Raw genomic sequence first — 6,291 nt, 5'->3', positions numbered from 1 at the left:
TAGTATGGTAAGTTTCTAGTTGCTCCACATACTCAACATTTGGTACAACATGCCTTAATTTTAGCCATGCTAGTGGGTATAAAATACTGTAGTATTTAATTGTGAGGATATTTATTTATCTGAATTATGAGCAATAAGATAGATCTTTGGAGAGCATGGCATGAAAAACTCAGGAGATCAACATTGAAAAGAGGACTCTTGGAGAAGAAAACAAAGGAGCACTAGGATGACACCGTGTGAAATCATAGTCTTCCATGTTGAGTAGCTGTCTAGGAAAGAGTGAGTGGTAAGGCCCCTGAAAGTGCGGGTAGGAGCAAGGAGAGACCTCAGGAATGTGGTACATTTTGTTGCGTGTAGAGGGCTGCCTGAGAAGGCACAAGGACATTCTTTTAATTCTTATCAGCTGAGCCCGAGGGCACTGGCAGAATCCTGTTATCATTACTGATTTCTTAATCCATGTGCTTGGAATGAGGAACAAATAGGACCTTGATTCACCCAGGTCTTGTTATGCTAAATCTTGTACCAAAAAAATGAGGAGCTTACCCAGATCTTCATGAATAGGATCTGGGCACACCCGAAACTCCTTTTGACCTTAAACTCCCCTTTGGAAGCCAATAAATATGCTGTGTTGTCTGTGGTGAGTGTGACTGTCTCTCCATCAGAGAGATGGCGCCCACCTAGCTCCCAGCTTTATGAATCTATTTCTGCCTCTTGTCTCTTCCTTTCTCTAATTTCTTAATCCCCAGCTCCTCCCCTCAGGAACCTGTTGTTTTTCCGTGCGGGACTCGGAAAAAGGAGAAACACCACAGCTGTGTTTAGCCCAAATGATAGCTTAGACTTTATAAGGGATCTACATGATGGTAGAATGTTTAAATTATGATAGTCTAGAACCTTTTCTTGACCTTGGTCTTATGGGATCTTAAAATGCAGGTCATGCTCTATTAGAGTACTTAAACATAGTTATCAAAGACAGTCCATCTTCAAGAGTACTCTCATATTAAATATACCATTTCTGGATGGGATATTCTGGTTCGAGACCTTTTAATCATAGCTGGAAAGGGGGTTTTATTTAGATCTTCTGATAGTAATATGAACACAATGCCTACTAAAAGGGGAAGATAGAATTTATTGCTATTATAGGTAACCAAAACAGTTTGGCAAACTTTTATTGGTCATATATATGATGGAGTTAGTATATTTAGATCTTGGCATTAAAAAAAATCTTGCATCACTGTGGTTACATTTTAAATTCAGCATTTTAAAACTTTGTAAAAGTTTGCCAAGCCCCAATAAACTTTATAAAAATTTCCTTTATAAAATTCAGCAGCCAACTTTATAAAAAATAAAAATTTATTTTACAATAATAATTTTAGGTTTATAGAAAACTCATGAAGATAATAAAGAAATCCCATATACCCCTCATCCAGATTTCCCTAATGTTAATCAACTTAAATAAACATGGTGCATTTGTTAAAACTGAAAAATTGACATAGATAAATGACTACCAACTCTGAGATCTGTAAGGATTTCTTAGTCTTTTCTTGTTTTTCATGATCTTGATAGTTTTGAAGAGTCCCGGTCAAAGTTTTTAGAAAGTTCCTCAATTGGCATTGCCTAATGTTTTCACATGATTAAATTGGGGTTATGATTTGGGGGGACAAATACCACAGAGGTAGAGAGCCCTTCTCATTCAATCATATTAGGGCGACACAATATCAACATGGCTCAATTTCTCCATTGTGAGGTTACTATTTTTCCTGTTCATACTTTATTCTTTGGAAGTGGGAGGTTAAGTCCCATCCACACGTGGCATGTGTGTGCCTTGGTATGGCAAAGGAGAGACTGGAGATTAAGCTCCATCTCTTGGAGGGAGGAGTAACTACATATATTTTTGGAATTTTTCTGTAAGAATAACTTGCACCTTATGTATTTATGTATTTGCTAATTTATTTGTATCAGGTATGAGCTTATGGATATTTATTTTATACTTTGGGTTATAGTCTAATAATACATTATTTTTCTTCAAATCCTTTCAACTTTGGTCTTTGGGAGCTCTCAAAAGAGATCAAGTGTCCTTTGGACATACATACCTATTTATTTATTTTCATTTTTAATGCTCCTTTGCTTTCTAGCATATCTAGAAAATTCTTTGGACTCATATTTTCTCTGTACCAGTCCTAGAGACAGTCATTTTCCAAGAATTCCTAGTTCTTTTTTATTGGAAAATTGTGTTTTGAAACCAAGATCTGAGTATTGATTGTGCTTATTGTTGGGGTGTCATTGTCTCTAGGTTCTCTCTAAACACAGAGCTATGAAATATGTGTATGCATACCAAAGTTATATAGATTCTATATATTATCTATCTATCTATCAATCATCTATCTATCTATCTATCTATCTATCATCTATCTATCTCATGTCTATATTAAACATACCACAGGGATTATCCTACACTTTTCCCTTACTTATTTGTAATTTCTTTTTCTGATAGTAAGAAACCTAAATCCCATTTATCTAGCATTTACTTACTTTTTCAATCCTAGTAAGTATGTAAAGTACTTCCAGAATTGTTAATGGATACTCCTATGAGAAACAAATTTGCTAACTAGCACACTGTGTTCATGTACTTTTTTTGGTTTTTAGTCTTACAAGTTTCGTCAAAACACCATCTTCCTAAGTTAATTATGTAAATTCCTCTTTCCCTTTCCACCTTTAATGAGGTTATGTCATACATTTATAATACAAATGAATTCATATGCCAATCAACTTTGTATAAAATGATATATTTTTCTCTCTGTTGCTATTCCTTTGTTTAGCACTGTAAGGTGTTATGGTCTATGGATACCCTTTAAATTTTGAAGAAAGTCAAAGCACAGTTTTCAGTGGTAATTTGAGGACTGACTCATATAGTATTTAAAATTCTCTATGAAATATGAGTTATATTATGAGGTATTTTTTAAACAGGACAGAATTTCTATAGTGGCTTAGGAAATAAATTGGCATGAAATATATAGCATACCAATATTATGGAAGTCAAAAGATATGATGGAAAATACCTACTCCATACCAGATATTTCTCCTATAATGCTTCTTTTAGTAGATACAGGTGCTAGAGACTGGACAAATCATTGATAGACCATCGTACTAATTTTTCAAATGGCTGAATTATGTTTTGATATTTATTTCTTAGGACATAATCTATTATTCTTTATCTCTCCTTCCTTCAAGATTTTAATCTGAAAAAGTACTGCCATAAGTACTTCTATCACAAGTACTACTTTCACTAATTATTCAGGCGACTCCTGTAATTGCTTGCTACATTTTATTATTTTTACACTTCCATATTTAACTACAGTCATGGATTTCTTAATGATGGGATATATCCTGAAAAATATATTGTTAGGTCATTATGTGACCATCATCGACTGCAAGTACACAAATGTAGCTTCCACACCTAGATTAGATGGTACAGCCTATTGCTCTGGACTACAAACCTGTGCAGTATATTACTATACTGAATACTGTAAGCAATTATGTAAGTACTTGTGTATCTAAACATATTTAAATGTAGAAAAAACAGAGTATATACACAGTTTAAAAGATAGCGGCTGGTACACCTGCTATAGGACACTTTCTACGGGGCACTTAGGGACTGGAGGTTGCTTTGGGTGAGTCAGTGAATGAGTGGTGAGTAAATGTGAGGCCTAGGACATGGCTGTACCTCCCAGAAACAGGTCACACAAGGCCACCCCCTGTGTCTGACAGTGCCAGAAATAGAACATTGAACTGTCAATGCTGCTCTACAAACAGGGATGTGGGCTGGATTGATTGGAAATCATCGAGGAGCAACTGGCTGAGTAAGGCACAGAGCACCACAATAGTGACTGTCAGGAGGGAGTGAAAGGTGGCCTGAGGATCAGTAGAAATAAGAAACCAAGATGCAGAGATAAAGGAACATAGGGGGTTGTCACGGCGATGTGTTTTTTGGCTACTGCATGTTGGTGCAGTGGTCAGATTAAGGAATTTGGTGGCAGTCATAAAAAAAGAGGGTGTGTAACATGGAGGTGGTGTAGTACTCAGGAGTATATATTGTTAACCCTCACCAGAGGAGATTTTTTTCCATTGACTATTTAGAGAATGGAATGGATGGGGAGAGACACAGAGAGAAAAACATTAATGTGAGAGAGACACATTGACTGGTTGCTTCCTCAGGTGCCCCAATTGGGACCAGGGATTGAGCCTGCAATGGAGGTAGGTGCCCTTGACTGGAATGGAACCCAAGACACTTTGGTTCACAGGCCTACACTCTAACTGCTGAGATAAACTGGCTAGGGCAGAATTCACTTTTTTTTACTTTGTAAGTTTGTTTTTTGTTTCATTGAGAATATCTGGCACAAAGAGCTCTCTTTGGCATTGAATTGGTGGAAAAAATAAAACTTATCTATGCTTTACAGCATTATAACTTGAAAATATTTCCAAAGTACAGGGTCAGACTGGCTCCACACTATCACAGAACATTTTTATTAAAGTGGCAGTGGCACTTAATACTCATTAAGGTAGCTCTTGAGGACCTGTGTCTTTGTACAGGATCTTAAGTCCTCAACAAAGAATTTACATAATGTCTCTGAAGACCATTAGCTAGATCTGGGAGGGCTCTAGTGCCCTCTAGGAATGTAATACTGGAGATATCTACTCTGTGTTTAAACAGGCCACTGGCTGACTGATTGGGAGGTGATCTGTCAAAATTAAGGTCTTATGAGTGAGAGGGACTCTATTGCCAAGCCCCAAAGATAGTGCTGCTATTAGAGAGGAAAAAAAAAAAAAAAAAAAAACCTCCTGAACTACATATTCTTACATTTCTTAGTGGAAATTCAGCTTCGTTATAATCCTATGGAACCGTCATATATGCGGTCTGTTGTTGACAAAAATATTATGTGGAACATGACTCCTTCTCCTTCTCCTTCTTCTCTTCCTCCTTCTCCTCCTCCTCCTCCTCCTCCTCCTCCTCCTCCTCCTCCTCCTCCTCCTCCTTTTCTTCCTCCTCCTTCTCCTCCTCCTCCTCCTCCTCCTCCTCCTCCTCCTCCTCCTCCTTTTCTTCCTCCTCCTTCTCCTCCTCCTCCTCCTCATTCTCATTCTCATTCTTATTCTCATTCTTATTCTCCTTCCCGCTTCTATAGATTCTTATTGTACACATGTTCAAATTCCTCTGACTCTCTTATAGTATTTGACTGGAAAATTGGGCCTTTATTTGTTTGGTTATCACTTGTTGGAGTAATTGGGGGATATGCATTTATTTTATATTATCTCCGTTGGAAATAAGGGTAGAGAATAAAACAGTCTATACCTAGTATCTCCACCTCATTGCACACTGACTTCTAGTCATCACTAAACCTACTCTCTTTAGGTTCCCCAAAGATTTCTAATTGCAAAACCCTAAGAATATTTTCCAAATGGTATTATTGAACTATTTTGAGTCCTATATTCTGAAAATTCTTTGGCATGACATTCTTTTAATTCTTCCTAGTCCTTGTCACACCATTCTCTCTCCCATCTGAAAGCTGTCCTTCTTAGATGTTGGTGTTACTCCAGTATTTTTATTTGCTTTTATTTTCACTATATCCTCTCTATGTATGTTTCCCGTTGCTTATGTGATAAGTTACTACAAACTTAGTGCCTTAAAACAACACAAATCCATCCTTTTAGAGTGTTGGAGGTCAGATGTTGCAGGATCAGTTTCACTGGACTGAAGGCAAGGTGCTGCAAGGTCTGGAGGTGGTGGGGAGAGGATATGTTTCTGGTGTCTTCCAGCTTTTAGTAACTATCTGTTCTCATACACTTGGTCTCCTCCATCTTCAAACACATCACTCACATCTCTGATTTTGTCATCACCTTCTCCTGCAACTCTGATTCCTCCTGCATTCTCCTTATAAGAACCCTGTGGTTACAATATTGAGTTTCCTCAATAATCCAGCAGAATCTCTCTATCTCAACTCTTTTAATTTAACCACATATAGAAATACCTTTTAGCCACATAAAGTAACATTCATTAATTCCATGCATTAGGGCAGGGGTCTTCAAACTACGGCCCCCGGGCCACATGCGGCCCGCAGAGGAGTCTGATCTGGCCCGCCAGGTTTTTTGGGCAGTGAGCGCAGCCAAGGTGTTACAGTAGGAATTAGTAGTTCATATAGTTCGGCCCTCCAGCTCTCTGAGGGACCGTGATCTGGCCCCCACTTTAAAAAGTTTGAGGACCCCTGCATTAGGGTCTGGAGATCATTATTCAGCCTGTCA

The sequence above is a fragment of the Pipistrellus hanaki genome (genome assembly GCF_964339955.1).
Source record: "Pipistrellus hanaki genome assembly, chromosome: 9".
Taxonomy (NCBI): Eukaryota; Metazoa; Chordata; class Mammalia; order Chiroptera; family Vespertilionidae; genus Pipistrellus; species Pipistrellus hanaki.
This window is presented reverse-complemented; position numbering follows the sequence as displayed.